This window comes from Lepisosteus platostomus (assembly GCF_059453375.1).
Source record: "Lepisosteus platostomus isolate fLepPlt1 chromosome 5 unlocalized genomic scaffold, fLepPlt1.hap1 SUPER_5_unloc_1, whole genome shotgun sequence".
In the NCBI taxonomy this organism is placed as follows: Eukaryota; Metazoa; Chordata; class Actinopteri; order Semionotiformes; family Lepisosteidae; genus Lepisosteus; species Lepisosteus platostomus.
The window spans coordinates 557,241-575,555 of NW_028291471.1; the positions used below are offsets into that span (position 1 = coordinate 557,241).

The 18,315-nt window shown below is 41.9% G+C and overlaps 1 non-coding gene across 1 annotated transcript; it reads left to right on the forward strand.

Moving 5' to 3' along the window:
* Positions 1-8,660: 8,660 nt before the first annotated feature.
* trnat-cgu (transfer RNA threonine (anticodon CGU)) lies at positions 8,661-8,732 on the forward strand. The gene has a single exon. It is a non-coding gene; the product is annotated as a tRNA-Thr (tRNA).
* Positions 8,733-18,315: the final 9,583 nt, after the last annotated feature.

Sequence of the window (18,315 nt, forward strand, 5' to 3'; positions counted from 1 at the left end):
ACAACCATGGAACGGCCAGTGTGTCCGAGTGCCAGAACTTTCCTTTGTTCTAAGAGTCGAGAGCTGAGGTTGCCAGAGAGTAACCAGAGGATCCACCCGAGGTTAGCACCAGCAGCAGGCCTCGTGAACAGATCAGAACTGTGGACAGCTGAATCACTATTCAGAACTAGCTCTTCATCAGGAACGAACCGGTCCTATTCCTGACTTGCTGGGACCCACAGTCATCTTTTCTCCTGTGCACAAACTTTGCTAGTTAAAGCCAACACTAACTAGCCGTTCAGTGAGCATCAGCAGTGCACCGTCGCAAGCCGCACAGCACAGCTTGGCACCGAGCCAGAGAGCACGGATTGGACAGCAACAGCCTGAAACTCTTTCTTTGTGCCCGCAGGAGATCTGAATCCCCAGAGATTGGATGAGTATTCAACTTCACTGCATTACTGCTCGAGAATTCAATTGTTATCCCAACAAGAGTTATGTACTTGTTTTGAGTATCTAATGTAGAAGTTATAACCAAGTTCAATTACGAAACGGTCTAAATGAATGATAAACTGAATGTCCTCTTGATATATGTAACTCTTTGTAACTGACTGAATATATACCTTCTGTATTCTGATAACCCTCTCGATAAGATCTGTTTATATGCATATTCTATGTATTAATAAATGTTTCCTTGTGTATTAGTACCTGTGTGTGCGCGTTGTTTGAGTTATATTGCATGGTTGGATTCTAAAGCCATCAAAAGAATCAATTTTTGTGATTTACTGCTACAATTAATAATTGTCCAAGTAAATGCCCAAACCCTACAGAAGCATGCAAGAAAATGTGATCATTACCTATGGAATTTCCCACCAGTGTGGAGTTTGAATTCACAACCTTGAGACTCAGTGTTCAAGAGTCACAGAAGAGGTCAGCCTGGTCTTCAGTTTGCCAACGATAAGCTCCGGCAGTGCTCCTCTGTAAAGCAGATTGTTCGGATCGGTTATGTGGGACGGCACTTCGATACTAAAATCGTTTGCAGCACACGCATGGTTTCCCCCTTCACGCAAAAAACATAGACGAAGGAAGCTCTCTTGTCTTGGGCTGCTGACTCCCGGATTTAAAGCGCTCTGGGTGCCAGCTTAGTCTCTAACAAGCACACTATAAAGGCAGGAATTACACTTTGCTCACGTCACGCATGGAATGGCGAGGCTACTTGATCCAATATTATCTAGTCTCACCTCATATGGTGCCGATTCCTGGTTTTCATTTAAGAAAGAGCACTACAAACACCGTAAACAGTGTAAAACGTGTGATGAAAGAAGTCTTTTCCCCCCTTTGTCTAAAGCGGAACACAGCGGAGTCATGCCGAGGGTTGTGAGATCAAGATTTCAGTGGAGCACTGTCGTCTACGTCTTTAGCTACATGAGTTGGACATCCTCTTGTACACGGAAAGCAGATTGAGATCCTCTGACATGAAAAGTGCCAGATAAAAGCCATTTCTCATCCTTTCTCTTAGTGGTGGAACTATCGCATGTAAATGAGGCAACTTGCAAGGCAAGCAGGCTCGGTGCACACCGAACACAGATGTCTCAGAGCAGTTGTGACGTGTCCAAGTGGCTGTCAAAGGACAGCACTTTGCCGGTGCATTGGCTTAGTTGGCTAAAGCGCCTGTCTAGTAAACAGGAGTTCCTGGGTCCGATTCCCAGCGGTGACTTTCTTCCTGTCTTACTGTACAGAATTTATCCTTACGGGCAAATCCCATGCCTTTTAATTCAGGTGAATGCAAGTGTTCGTTTCCTTTCTTGAACAACTTGTTTTGAAAGAAATCTATACAGCTTGCGAAAGATGAAACACAAATCTTGCTTATCAGTGAAGAAGAGGTACTCCCAGCAGGCCAGCTAATACCAGCAAAGTTTTTTTTTCACCCTAACCCAGAGAATGGAGAAAAGCGAGGCGCCTGTGGCTCTGCACTGTAATCAGTTCGCGAGTTCGGCGGTTAGCTGAAAGAGTGGTAAATGGAGCTCGCCCCAGCCCGTCCTTATTCTTTTAAAGAGGATAAAAAATTAACTTCGCCACCATTACTACCAGCTTTAAAAGACTGCCATGGGCAGGGAAAAAAACACACTACAGATGACTTTTCTGGAACCGAAGCAGAGATTCCTTTACGAACCAACTGATAAAGCTCAGCCAGTGAATACTGTTAACAGAATGTGAAAGCACGATCAACTTTGTAACTGTAACCACAGGAAAAACAGCAAGAAGCAGGCTCCATTCCCCATTTAAATCTGTCGTGCGAGGCATGCTTTTTGAACGCATGAAGTAAATCCCACGATCGCTTTTGAACTTGGACAAAGTACTTCCAAAGGAGCACTATGCGCAAAGATTTAACAAGCTCAACCCCCGCCGACGATTCGGTGTGAAGAAGCAGAACATTCGAGTTTCACAGACAGAAGCAGCACGCCAGCACAGCCAACATTAAAACGGAGGGCACACTACGATTTGCATTGACACAAAAGTGATCTGGGCAGACGTCGTTCCCTGCATAAAGCAAAAAGTGGCAAAGCGCTTTTGGGTTGAGAGGACGCAAGAAGGTTTTTGTTTTGTGCCTTGATGTCAAGCTGAGAAAGTATCTTTAAACACTCTGCTTAGTTTCTCGAGAGACTGCCAAAAAGCAACTCCCTCCCTTTTGTCTGAAGCCAGCTGAAAGGGGGTCTTGACAGAAGCACCTGGCAGTGGCGGGATCGAACCCACACCCCCGAAGAGACTGGAGCCTTAATCCAGCGCCTTAAAACGCTCAGCCACACTACCTGCTGCATGCTGTTTCTTTGTCTCATTACTTGCCCGGAGGAAACTGGGTGGGTTTTGCTCTTGTCGCCCGACTTAGTGGCGTTATGACCGTGGAACCGACTGCACCTGCTTTTTCTGAGATGCTTCCCCTCTCATGGCGAGATCTCGACTTCTTTAGCACCTCTGGATAAAGATCTTCTGTGGAGCAGGTTTCAGACCTCTGCGTACAGCACCCTTGATGTCATTTTATTTTTACAGCAGCCGCATCCGGAAAGTTGTGTCTTTTACGTTTTATTTGAACAACAAAACTACATACAATACAAACAAGAGCACATATTACGTATCAAGAAAATCGTCAGGGGCACATGCTATAATACAATTACACTTATACAACACACCCACAGTATTCTAATGGTGAACTGCAGATCTGTGCTATAGTTCAGTCGAATTCGAAGGATCCAGCAATCGTACTGGATTTGACTGGGATTCTGAAATGTCTCTTGCAAAAGTATTCGGGTTTGCTTGAACCTTTGATAAAAAAAGTGATCTGATCTGAAACTACCCAGCTTACAATCTCTGAGGTAGTTGTCACTAAACTCGGACGTGATGTGGCACACATGTGCCATGTGCCTTTACTTTTGTAAAAAACTGGTATCGGGAAAAGTTTCTTAATATTTCTTTTGATTAGCATGCAAGAAAATGTGATCATTACCTATGGAATTTCCCGCCAGCGTGGAGTTTGAATTCACAACCTTGAGACTCAGTGTTCAAGAGTCACAGAAGAGGTCAGCCTGGTCTTCAGTTTGCCAACGATAAGCTCCGGCAGTGCTCCTCTGTAAAGCAGATTGTTCGGATCGGTTATGTGGGGCGGCACTTCGATACTAAGATCATTTGCAGTGCACTCAAAAAACATAGACGAAGAAGGTGTCAGAGTAATGTGAACCCTATGGGCGAGGGATGTTCCTGCCTCGTGTACGACTACACCACCTAGCAATACAAACGGGGTGCTAGGGCCCCTCTACATTACCACAGGTTCTGATATCTCCTAGAATTACCAATGCACACACAGACCAGCGACAAGCATTTGTATTGTATAAGTGCCCTTTTTATTTTCCAACTACATTCACATTCACTATCACCCAAAAACACAACGAAAACAGAATTCACAGCAGCAAGAGGTCCTTCCCAGGGTCAAAATGAATAGAGAGGGGCAGCAGTCTTTCCTGTAAAATACTAAAGAGAGGTCACTCGAACGTCTCTACTTAGTACCTGTAGTCTCTGATGGCCCACTTTGAGGAGAGGGGTATCGCCCAGTCCTATTTCCCCATTCTCTGTTCAGGTAACAATAGAAATCCTCTGCGACTGTATTACATTCCTTTCACTTTGAATCGGCTAACTGTGCCAGTTTCCTTGTTCCTCACCTTCAGGTGTTAAAAGTCTCTGTACAGTACCTCTGTTTCAATGCCAATGTCTCTCGTTGTCGTCAGTTACTGAACCAGTAGATCCTTGCCTCCAGGTATTAGAAGTCTCTGCAGAGTACCTCCGGGGTCTTGCACTCTGCAGCTTCCCTTGTGCTGCCTGTGTCGTCTCCAGGGTCCAGTGGGAATCGGGAGCCCCCTCTGTTCTGTCTCAGGTCTTTTTATCCCTCTCCTTAGCCAATCCCTTTCAGGGGGGTTTCCACTGTCCCTGTCAGAAACGGGTCCAGGAGGAAGCTTGTGTTGTTTGAGGGGTGTGGGAGTGCTGAGCTAGGTGTCATGGAACCTTATCTAGTAAATAAGCTTCTGGGTTCAAATCACCACAGTGCTTTTCTTCCTCTCTTGCCATGCAGAGTTGGTCATTGTGGACAGCAACAGGTGTCTGCCTTAACTTTAATGGAAGTGTTCATTTCTGGAACAACTTTTTAAAAAACAAATTCCACACATATTGCAATAGATAAAATACTAATCTTCCCTGTTGGTGCAGAATAATTAGTGCCAGCTGGCATGAAAACGACAACAATTTTTTTTTGTCTTTAGCGTAAAACCTGTGAATGTAGAAGAAAAGATGACGAGTGTCATTTTTTATGGCACTGTGAGCTTGTCCTTCAGTCAAACACGTAGGTAATTCAAACACACCCAGAGATGCACTTTGAATTAGCTTTGACCTAAATACTATCTACTCCAGATGTGATTGGGCCTCTTTCCACATCCTGATATATGCAGAGAACACAAGCTTTTGGCACAAGTGAATATAAATGTAAACATAAATACTATTCAATATATCGGAATTTTGTTGTATTTAAAAAATATTTTAGCTCGGGATCCTCAAATCAGGAGTGTAGAAAAGAGCACCGTTAAACACCATCGGGAGTGCAGAACGTGATAAAAGTGTTCTTTAAACAAAAAGTGAATTTGTCTTTCACTTAGATGTTCATTGAAAGCTCAGTAAACGATAAAGCAGTGGCTCGTTTTGTGAATTCTCCTCGCATCAGATTGTCTTGCTTCGACCTTTAAATTGTACACTGTGTAGACCCTTCACTCTCCCTAACTCAATTAAAGAGCCACAGGCAAAAGTGCCTGTCAGTTTAGTTCAGTGGTAGAGCACTTGCATCTCGTGTATAAGGCTTTGTTTTCTACCGCCACTCTAGATTTCTTTTTAAACGCAACATCTTATCTGTGATTGTCTTTCATGTGACATCCCCCGTGTGTGAATTTCAGCATGACACATAACATCGTTTGAGATGCTATTTTTAAAACAGACCAAATGAAAGACCTAGTAGCTAAATACAATTAGAAAACACGGGAATCTAATTGAGAAAATTTGGACCGGAGCGATGTATAGTATTGTAATGGTTGGGGGTTCAGGCGGGCACCCTTGCCATTGCCACTTAAGTCAGCCCCCCACCATCGGGGACTCAAACCTGTGACTGCTACCATAGCTCAACCGCCACCATAGCTGGGTCCCTGTTGAGTGATGCCAGAGGCCTGGGTTTGAGTCCTTGACATTGGGGGACTGACCTGATGTGGCAGTGGTGAGGATGCCCATGTGAACCCTGGAGCGTTACATTGGTGTCAGCAGTGGGATGGGATAGCCCTTTGCTGAGGTTGGTGAGTTAAGCGGGGGAGAGTGTAACGCATACGGCCACCATTGAGTGTGTAAGAGCCGGCTTACCAGAGCGGCAATGTCACTGCCCTTCCCTGTAATAGCAGGGCCACAGCCGCAGGACTGAAGGGAGATTGCTCTTTAGCTCAACAGGCTAGGTCCCTGTTGAGTGATACAGGAGGCCTGGGTTTGAGTCTCTGGTGGTGGGGGGCTGTTGTGAACACTGGAGTACTACAGTATTACTAATAGCAGCGCAAAGCTCACAGTGGTGGCTTTAGGGTATCAGAGCCAGTAGCGCAATGGATAATGTGTTTGACTTCGGATCAGAAGATTGTAGGTTTGACTCCTCTCTGGCTCGTTAAGCTTTTAAACTACACTTCTCAGCGTACACAACCCTTCTATCGACTGGATGAGTCTCCCGTTACGTCTCCAATTCTTTCCGCACATTCTGCTTGTTTCACCACCGTTACTGTTGGACCACAGCCACAGAATGGAGGAGAGATACGGTTCCGATAAACTGTCTTAAATAATCATGTTGAAAAAGGTGACAACGTTTTTTTTTTCTTTAAGATAACCTTACATTTGCCTGTTCAGTTCAAGTTATTTTCTGTACCTGCAAATTCCCCAATTTTTCTGCTGTCTCCTGAGAAAGACATGTGTCAAATCACAATAAGTAATACAATCTATTCAGTTAACACCCAGATGTAACAGAACACATTTAAGACTTACACCCCCTTTAAATATGTATTTCCTTCATTTCAGTTTTCTTACCTCCCCAGGATACCTGAAAGTTCACTATCCCATATTAAGGACTGTACATGCATTACCGGTAATACAGCTACTAATAAAGATATACATTAATCTTAATTATTAATAAATTACACTTTTATTAATAAAGACATGTATTGATCAAATTCATTGTGAATAGTTGCGGTGTCTAGAAAACAATTTTAGCTACAGTAAATATTTCAAGCGAGTGGTGCGTTTGTTCGTTACTTTGTGACCATATTATTTCCACTACATTCAGAACAGTTCAAATGCGATTGACTGTTCCTCTACTGAGCTACATAAACCCTGTGAAGAGGTGGTTTAATTCAGTCTCCTACATCGGTAACATCTAATGGGCAGCATATGTTATTTTATTATTTGAGAACAGGTTTAGTATGGAGCTGCTGACAAATTTCAGCAGCGACATTCGTTGCAATGACCCGTTGTAGGGTCATTGCCAATTAGCAGCAAGAAAAAAAAAAACATCATTTGTGCCTTTATTAAAAAAAGAAAAACAGAGTAGTAGTTTATGTGGTAATTTCAGGTACAATGTAAGAACTTAAGTTAACTAGTCCCACAGTAATGCGTGGGGTCCTATCAATAAAAAAAAATACTTGTAACCCAAAAACACAACAACCACGATGCGAGAAGCCTTCCGGGAACCTAGGTAAATCACTGTAGTAGTCTAACGACTACAGAAAATAAAATAAAAAAATACTTAAAGGAACAACTTCAAAACAAAAAGAACATTAAAAACAAATCTGGGAAACAACATAAACACAGAATCTAATGCGAGAGCTTTTTCAAGTCTTGGGTACCCCATCGTGCTCCCTTAGTCCCAGCAGACCTCTCGTCTAAGAAGATATCTCTCATCTATCTGTGTAGAGATCAGCTGGGGGTCCACAGCTGATGGGAATTTAAGTAGTGACCTGCGTCAGCTGCAAAGGAAAAAGTATAGGTTTATTCCATGCTGAAAGGAGAAGGAAACACAACGTGGAACCTTCTTCAGGTGTGACGTGGAATAAACCTTTACCTGTTCCTTTGATGTTAATTTAGACCGGATCTCCAGCAAATACCTAACAGGCTACAATCCTGTTAGATAACCTATAAGTAGCAGTATCTAAAGTGGACAGTTGCTTTCAGTAGCTAAAGACAGGCCACACTGCTCCAGGTGAGGCTCGAACTCATAACCTCGGCATGACTCCGCTGTGCATTGCTGTATAAGTACCGCGCGCTGACAAATTGTGCCACTGAAGCTGCATAAAATCCCTTCCCTTCACAGACTGACGTTGCAGGAAAACAGGATTTCGGCATGTTTACCGTCTCTCCGTGGGGGAAAGGGACAGTAAAAGAGCAAGGAAACTACAAGGGAAGAAAATGAAAAAATAGTGCTCACTGCAGAAGAGGGAGGAGAGAGATTGTCAGACACGTAAATCAGCCTGGTGGATTTACACTACAAATTTGTCATTTGTAGTGACATTTATGAGTCTTCATGTGTCTGAAACTGTCCAGTTTGTATTTTCATTTAAAAAATCCAGTAAACTTGAATAAGACAAGAAGGCACACTGCACATCTGCGGAACATCACGTCCGAGTTTACAGTGACATCAGAGATTGAAAGCAAAGTCGTTTTTTATTAAAAGTTCAAGGAAACCTGAATATGTTTGCTAGAAGTATTTCAGAATCACAGTGAAATGTAGTACGATTGCTGCACAGATCTGCAGTCTGCAATTAGAATACTGTTTGTGCGTTGTATAAAATACGCCATTCAAAACTTTTCTAAAACTGCAGAGATTCATTTCAGAATGCGTCTTCCTGTAAAAATAAAATATCTATTTTATTTAACGGGCGCTATAAGCAGAGTCTGAAGCCAGCTCCACAGAAGAGCTATATTCAGAGGGCCAAAAAAGTGAATATTTCACCAAGTGGAAATTACTGTACATCATAATCATATTTGTTTTACTCCTCCTGCCATTGCAATTTGTGCACAAAGATTTTTTTTATTTTCAAAATGTATTAGCCTTGATGGGAAAAAAAAAAAACAGGGGGACGGTGGCTAAGTGGTAAGGCGTTGGTTTCGTAAACCGAAGAGTGCGGGTTCAAATCCCGTCCGTGCCTGGTTTGCTTACTGTGACATACCTTTATCTAAATCGTCAATTGTCTTGCAATGTAGAAATCTCTGTAATAAGAAAAGAACTGTCAGTAGTAGTTAATAATCATTTGACAAAGCAACAGGCATCCTCCACTGCTTGTCAGGATGGCTGAGTGGTCTTAGGTGCCAGCCTCAAGAACTCAATTATGTGAAGTGACAGTTTTATGTTATTCACAACCCGGATTTCCCTTCATGTTCATTAAGATGTGTAATTTGTATGTTGCTTATATGAGAACAGTTTCTTCAAAAGTTCTGTCAATTAACAGTGGAGAGCTAGCCGATGTATGTCTTCATGAAAACTCTCTTTAAGGCGATTACAAGTATCTTGAGCAAATCTGCGTCATATTTTAAAAAAAAAGTTTAGCTCAAGATGCAACAGGAGTATAAATGAATTCTCCCGCCCTACATTCCAAGATATGGAATCTTATTTTTCTTGAAGTTCCTGATGTTGATATTGAAAATTGCCAATTATATCGACTCAGGTAGTCAGTTGTTACGTGCTGTAATTCGATACATGCAAAGCATTTTTATTCCCACAAAATATCAATAAGGTCAATAATGTATTAAACAGTACATGACACTTTTTCTCTAGATGATGTTCACGATGGAACAGTGAGAAAGGCGTGCCTAGATATGGTTGAACCAGCACCTTACTATCGTTTTAGTCCCGACCTGACCGCACTGACCAATGCTACCGGGGTAAAGTTAGCTTGAAGTTCGAAAACGATTTTGGCACGCCTGTAGCGCTTTCGCGAAATCTCTTAGAGTTACAAAAACACATGCTTTGTGTATAAAATACATTGTTAATGCTTTCTCAGCCTTCACTTTGTCGTTTTTATGACGTTTTTTTAACCACACTCGAATATTCTTTTGTCCATATCTTCGCAATGGAAGCACAGAACGCCTTCAAACCAAATGCATTTTAAAGACCACAACTTGTGGATATTTCCAGAGCCTCTACATCAAAGTATCAGTGAGCTAATTATCTTTTTTTAAACCTCTGGTTTTTCATCGATGCGTAATTACGCACGAACTGGAACCCAGGGGACTACTGTGTGCACACGTTCACAACACGAGAAATACTGTTCAATATGGCTTCGTGAGAAAAACCCGTATATGACCATAGGAAGCAGAACAGCGCAGTCTCCAATTACCCAGACTGTAAGCACGGGAATAAAGCTTTGTTTGATTTCTGAAACCCGTCCTTTACATCCTATTTTCATTCAGGTAAGGGTCAACTATATTGACAATACTACTGACAACAGGAAGATTAAAATATTATTTTCTCAGCAGCTTATTAAAAACAGCTCCCATGATGTTCAGACCGACTTTTTACACAGAACACTGACACAGCTTTGTGTTCTGAATCTCTTTTTCTCGTGCTTTTATTTAATGTGGCACAATGCACTGGGATAGAGGTATTCTGTTCACAAACCAATAGCATTTAAACCACAGCACCCACAATGCTGAAAGAGTATTGCACACTAAGCAGGTCCTCTGACTTTTCCCAGCTTTGTTTTGGGTTGTGGAACCTTTATTTTTGTATGCTTTTTTGAAGATAACACTACAGGTAATACACTGGGACAGGTCGTCTTCACGGCTCAATAGCATTTCAAATACAACAGCCACACTGCTGAAACCAAGTGTTTTACACACCAAACAGGCCCCCTAACCTTATACAACCTTGCTGTGGCTGTGCCCCTTTCTTTATTTTTTTATGATTTTTTGAAGATAACACTACAGGTGATACACTGGGATAGGTGGGTCTTCTTCGTGGCTCAATAGCATTTCAAGTACAACAGCCACACTGTTGAAACCAAGTGTTTTACACACCAGATAGCCCCCCTAACCTTGTACAACCTTGCTGTGGCTGTGGCCCCTTTCTTTATTTTTTATGATTTTTTCAATATGGCACCATTAGACAGGCGGTACATGGGGATTGGGGGGTGCTATTCATGAGTCAATAGCTCTTCAAGCACAACAGCCACAGTGCTGCAACCAGGTGTTTTACACACCAGACAGCTTCCCTAAACTTATACAACCTTGCTTTGAGTTGTGGACCATTTCTTTATTTTTTAATTATTTTTTTACTGTGATCAAGTGTTGTGCTCACTAGGCAGGCCTCCTGACCTTTCACAGTCATGCTTTGTTGTGTGAAACTTTAATTCTCTTTTTAGGATTTTTTGAACATGGCAACTTCCACCGAGATGTGTGGGGGTGCTCTTCAATAGCTTTTTCATCTATACACACAAACAGATGTAACCAAGACACTCAGAACCTGTCACGCAGGGGCTGAATGCTGAGGATAGGGATCCAATGTGGTGCCCTTGTTAGGGTTGGCGCGAGACGCAGGCGTAGTCAGAGTAAACAAGCAGGGGTCCGAGTCCGGGAAGGCGTAGTACAGGTGTAGGCACAGAATCGACAGGCAAAGGCGTAGTCGAGGGACTGGCAGGGGTCAGAGTCTGGGAAGGCGAAGAAGTTGCGTCGGGGTGGATTCAGAAGGCAGAGGCGTAAACGAAGAGACAGTCTGGGGTCAGGATCCGAGAAACCGTAAAATAGACGAAGGTACAAAATCGAGTGGCTAAAGCGGTAGTCAGAAAAGCGGGGTCGAGGTCCAGGGGAGAAGTCGTAGTAAGGCAAAGGCGTAGTTAGTAGGTAAGCTCCGGGAGAGAATCTCAATCGTGAGCAATGACTGGGGGGCAGATGAGGGTTTAAGTAGAGGACTGATTTGCACGTTTGGTGCGGGGAGAGCTCGAGGGAATGTGGGAGCGCTTGCTTGCATGAGGGAGATTCGTGACAGAACCAACAGAATCAACCTGAACTCATAGAAAAACAAGAATGCCCCTGAGACACCTGCACCCCCCTCCTGGACCGCTCTGGTATCAACACCCCCAAACCCATCCATTCCAGCTAACAAGACTCAGAATGGGTGCAACCCTCCAACCTGGACCAAGAACTTCCAATCTCTGATGTTACTGTCTCTAAAGTCGGACGTCATGTTCTGCGGATGTGCAGTGTGCCTTTTCTCTTGTCGTGTTCAAAGTGATTCGTTGCATACGCTCCTGACTGCATGTTCTATATTCCTCTGTTATTTCATTCAGATGACCTATGTGGTGTGATCACAAGGTTCAGCACCAGCAGAACCTGCAGACACATCAGCTGACCTCGACATGATTTGAACACGCAATCTTCTGAGCTGGAGTCAGACGCGCTACTGTTGCTCCACAAGGTCACTTGCTACAAGTGCTTTTAATTCCCCCAAAGAGAAAAATCAGCGTTCCTGAAAAAGATTTTGTTTTCATTCTCTCCTGTGAGAAGCGCCGCTCTTCTGAAAAGGGTCTTTTCTTCCCAGACCACAGATTCTTCTTCCTGCCCGGCTCTCACACAGAGAGCAGGCACACCATCTCCACTAATGTGTTTACTATATTTATAGATCTGACCCCCTACAGCCACGATATTCCTGAACAGGATATTTACCACCAGCCTCGTGAACTTCTCATCTTGACCTCTCCCAGGAGGAGCCAATTAACACAGAATCCTCTCTCCATTTAGCAAATAACACAAAACACTGTTTACCTGTCAAGACAGAAAACCTGGCTGCTCCAGGTGAGGCTTAAACTCACAACCTCGGCATGACACCACTGATTATGTCATTTTACATGGCCTGAACCAGGAAAGAGATTGGAACTCAAGAAGTTATGGTGCTGTTTTAATACTTGCCTATTCTTGTAATTTTTCGGTCAAATCTTTTATTTTGGAGTACTTTCAATTGATGTTAATCCTTGTCCCGATGAACGGCTCTGGGCCATGGTGAGTCTTGAATAATGTTCTTATAAGCTTCAGTTTGAAAAAGTGCACTCTCCAGAAGCTACCAAAATCGCTAATGGTTACATAACACTTAATGCAAAAGCTACGTTCGGGGTTGAAAAAGAATATTACTTGCTATGAATACAAACACTGTTACAGGAGGGGTGTTAGAGCTATTTTAGCTTAGATCATCAGTTCTTCTCTGTCTATATCAACAGTGTTATCACTACTGAGTGCTAAAGGCAGGTCCTGGCAATACTTTATGAGATCTTTTTTAGAAAACATTTAAAAAATATATTTCCACTACCATACATAAAGTAAAAGATACCGATTGCAGCTAGAAGCAAATTCCAATCGAAAATGTATCAGCTTTAAAATTTTCTTTTGGATCCATACAACGATCAGCATGAGACTCAAAATATAACTGTGTTTGATTGTACAGCATAGATTGTCCAGCATTTATCTTTATATTTATGTTAAAATTAAGGTAAATATATTAAAATATCAACATCCACCTTCACAGTGCTAACGTAACAATGCTTGTCAAGTTCTCAAACAATTCCTCGTTGTATTTCTAAACGATTTTAGCAGAGGACGCAACAGGAGTATAACTGATATCTCCCGCCAGCCATTCAAATATACTTTTCCACGGGTGAAAATGGTTTTCTGGGGAGTTGCGGTTTTGATCACTATTGGACTTCCCCGGTCTCTAGTGTTGTTGTTAGACACAAGCAAAAGGCTTGCATTTTCTGCAAATATAAAGAGGGTTACAGTTTCGGCTTTAGTGGAGACAGTGTTTACATTGACAATACTAAGAAGGTCATCCCTGGGTGGGCTTGAACCACCAACCTTTCAGTTAATAGCAGAACATGCTCACCGATTGCGCCACAGAGAGTGATGAGGAAAAGTTGTTCTCCATTTGCACCTTTCCGGTCAAAAAATAAACATCGCTTGCGTTTTCAAGCCACAACCCATTTGTATCTGCTAGGCGGCACAGTCGTCGTGCACAAAGAACGCTTTGAAAAGCGTCAAAAGCAAGTCATTCCGAGTTGGTTGTTTGTGTTTTGGAAATGCTGTATTGCTGCCAAATGCTGAAATGATCTCTCGGCTCCTAGGTTGTCATTTCTGCTCTGTAAAGGAATAACAGCACGCGTCGGCTTCCAGCACGGTGGGTCGGGACACGATGTTGGGGGTTGGAGAGAGCGATGTCTTCCTCGTAAGTATTGTAACGCCCTCGCCCGGTGGTGAGGAGGAAGAGCACCTAGGCACTCATAGCACCACGGAGCAGGCTGGGAGTTGTAGCTGGGGAGAGTCTGAGGGTCAGCTCGATGACCAGCAGCTGACCCTCCATATATAAATAGTGTTGTAGTAGTTTTAGTGTCCTGTGTAGCCTTATAAGTGTATAGCCTGTTGTTAAGTAATTACCACCCTAAAGATGTGTACATGTTCCGTCAGTCTCCTCATGTGTGTGTAGATCCTATGCTGTTCAGCAGTCTCTCGAGAAACTAAGCAAAGTGTTTAAAGATACTTTGTCAGCTTGACATCAAGGCAGAAAACAAAAACCTTCTTGCGTTCTCTCAACCCAAATGCGCTTTGCCACTTTTTGCATTATGCAGGGAACGACATCTGTTGAGATCACTTTTGTGTCAATGCAAATCGTAGTGTGCCCTTCGTTTTAATGTTGGCTGTGCTGGCGTGCTGCTTCTGTCTGTGAAACTTGAATGTTCTGCTTCTTCACACCGAATTGTTGGCGGGGGTTGAGCTTGTTAAATCTTTGCACACAGCGCTGCTTTGGAAGTACTTTGTCCAAGTTCAAAAGCGATCGTGGGATTGACTTCATGCATTCAAAAAACATACCTCTCACGACAGATTTAAATGGAGAATGGAGTCTGCTTCTTGCTGTTTTTCCTGTGGTTGCAGTTACAAAGTTGACCATGCTTTCACATTCTGTTAACAGTATTCATTGGGTGAGCTTTATCAATTGAATCGGAAAGGACATCGCTGCTTCGGCTACAAAAAATAATCTGTAGTGTTTTTTTTCTGTGCACTTGGCCATCTTTTATAGCTTGTAAAAATGCCGGCAAAGTTAATTTTTCTCCTCTTTAAAAGAATAAGGATTGGCTGGGGCGAGCTCCGTTTACCATTCTTTCAGTTAACCACCGAACTCACGAACTGATTAAACTGCAGAGCCACAGGCGCCTCTCTTTTCTCCATTCTCTGGGTCAGGGTGAAAAAAAAACTTTGCTGGTATTAGCTGGCCTGCTGGGAGTACCTCTTCTTCACTGATAAGCAAGATTTGTGTTTCATCTTTAGCAAGCTGTATAGATAGCGCTAAATGATTAAAGTGCAGAGCCACCGACACCGTTTTTTTCAATTCGCAGGGTTTAACAATATACATATTTGATCAAACTGAGAAACAGGAACGTATCCTAGCCCGAGCAGATAAATTATAACCTATAGTATTCATACCTGGAACTCAGATGCAGATAAGAGCTACAGCTATCACAACTAGTGTTTAAAATAGTAATAGCTCCTGTCTATTTACACTGTAATTTACACTAGCGTTTCCATAAACAATTTGCTTGTAAGAATGCTAAAAAATTAAATGGGTATTCTAAAAAAAAATATTCTGAATCTTTTCGCCATTAACAGTTTCACTGTGACTTTGCAGGTAACACGTCCATTATGAAAATCATCTTTCGAACGCGATCAATAACCGCACTGGAAAAAAAATATCAGGGAAAAAATCGTGAAAATCAGCTCTTCAGAAATTGGAAATATATTCCCGAGAGGAGTGCTTTTCGACGATTAACACTCTTTGCAGGAGTCACTTCTCCCAACGAACATCTGCAGGTTTCCGTAGTGTGCCTGCAAAGAGTGATTAATTCGAGACTGCACATGTCCCGATTTTATTTAACAATGCTACAGTAGATACACATTTTCTAATGCAGCCTTCATTACAATACAGTTTATTTATTGAAAGCCTGTTATGTAAAAAAGAGTGAAACAAAAATATATGGATTACAATCTTTCAAAGCTGAAGATGTTACTTAGATAAATTGACATTTTACGTATCCAGACGCTTTTTTTATTATTATTTTTATTTATTTCTTTTTTATTTTATTTTTTTTCAGATGCTTTTCAACCTCTGCTTTTAGAACTTTGCTGTGCTTCCTGAATCATTTTCAGTGTTATAAAATGGGTATAGAGGGAGCGATCTCTTTGTAGAGCAGTTGATAGGCTGGAGCTGTTCAGACTACTCTTGCTATTTCTCAAATGCTTCAATCATTTTTCTTTCGCGCTAGGAAGCGAGTGTGTTTGGTTTTCGTTTCACTGATTCTCAGTGAAGATTTGGGAATTAACGACGAAAGAATCAGTTGCCTAGGAAAGTAGAAGCTTTGGTTCACAACGATCTTGAAGACACGCCCATGTAGAGCAGCTTGTGATGATTCGTACTATAAAAGACCAAGTGCTCAAAGTGACGTCTGCGTTAACCGTTTAGACTTTTCATCTTGGGCGCACTTTTCGAAAGCAAAGATAGAAAAGTTGTGTTACATCACACTAAGATAACTGTCAGCAGAGTGGTGGAAGTGTGCTGGGCCCATAACCCAGAGGTCGATGGATCGAAACCATCCTCTGCTATGTACATTTTATGCACGATTGATAAGCACACCATCCGTTTAATGAAGTGCATTAAAACTAATTTTTTCTCTCGTGTGTATGCAAGCTTCACACTTATGGTACTCTTTAATCTTTACCAATAGTAGATGCCCAAATGTATCTTTGGTTGTTCTGCGATCCTTGATAGTTTCCTCAAATTCTTCAAATGAACATCCATATCAAAGCAATTACGTTTATATATATTACAATTAAGGTACATATTTAAAATAGCAACGCACATTTGTATAATACTTATTTAATAATAATTGTCAAGGACTGTCAAGTTCTCCAACAAATCTGTGTTCTAATTTTAAAATATATTTGCTAAGGATACAACGGGTGTATAAATGAATTCTCCCAACAGCCAGTTTGAAGAAAAATTCCCCATGTGAAGATGGTTTTCTTGGACATTGACTTAGGTACTTAATTCTTTACTTGTAGTTCCACACAAGTAAAACGCACATTTCCTGCGAAGTTCAAGAGGGTTTGCGAAGAAATCCCATCAATTTTTAGCGAAGGTTATGTTACATCATAACAATCTGAAGCGTGTCCCTGAGTGTGCTTGAACCACCAGCTCTTTGTTTAATAGCTGCACAGAGACACATTTTCACCATTCATATGTTTGCAGTTTAAGAAAATAAAATACTGGCATTTTCCTGCCAGCTGGCAGTACTTCTTCTGCACTGATGGAGAATAATCAAGAACTTTATTTCATCTTTCACAGGTTTTTATTTTCATAAAAGGAAGTGAATACTTGTATTAAGCTAAATCAAGACGATGGAGATGCACTGCCGTTGTTTTTCTGCACATTTCGTTAAAATGAGAAAAAATCACTGGCATTTTTTTGCAGTATTTCTTCTGTCCTGATAAGCAAGATTTGTATTTTATCTTTCAGAAGTTGTATGAATGTCTTGAAGTTCAGAAACAACTTGTTCCAGAAAGGAAATGAACACTTGCTTCAAAGTAAATCAAGATGTATGTCTCTCTCACTGCGTGTGCTCTTATCTGTCCATCTCTCTCTCTCCTCTTCTCTCTGGCAGTCTGTGTAGAGTATCTAAAGGGGATGTAACACCACCTGGCAAAGAAGAAAAATTCTCAGAGGCAGAATAAAAAATCAATATTCTCTTCTCATTCAGATTCACAGTGTAGACTAACACTCAGACTGAAGCTCAACTCCTTACTGCTCGCTATCCTCACAATCCAGGACCAGAAAATATTCAGACAATCAGTGCTGCTTCATGAATAATATCAGAACAGCCTGGACTCAAGTCACATCTCCCCCTTTTCTCCTTCCTCACAGCCTCTTAGAGACAGAGAAGAGCTCCTGGTTCTCCTCTCTGTGAACTGGGCTCAGGGGTCACTGATCTGGCAGCTGTGGGCTCTGTTCCAGGTCAGAAGCAAGACGTTTCTATGAACCCTTTCCAGGACTTCCAGCCCTTCAATATTACTTTCTTTACTGTATGTAAGCCTCCCAAAATTTATAAATGTTTTATAACACAATTGAGTGTGGAATTATCTTATTATTTGTATATAGTATTTATGTAATAAACACCAGTAGTGACACTATGATCAGTATATTGATTATTTGTAGCCGATGGTCCGATGGTCGTGTCTACAATAGTGACCATTTGACCAGTCTGTAGCTCTGAGCAGTGGGACTCAGATCACACAGAAGACCTGTCTGTGTGTGATTCCACACCAGCCCTGGGATTCAGCTACTCTCACAAATGTCTCACAGACTGTCTTATAAATTTACAATTAGATGAAGTCATGTAACAGTTTTACAGATAATTTAAATAATCAGACAGCAGTTTTGGCAGTGGATACATCTCCACATGGGGGAAAGGGACAGTAAAATAGTAAGGAAAATACAAAAGAAGAAACTGAAATATATGCGCTCACTGTAAAGTACGAAGAGGTGGTCAGACAAGCAAAACAGCTTTGCGGATAATGCGATGCGACATTGTTTTGTGTCAATCAGCTCACGGATTCAGCTTCATGTGCCTTAAGCTGTGCATGCCTTCATGAAGACTCTCTTTAAGATGATTGCACCTTTCATTGTCAAATCGCCTTCTTTGCATA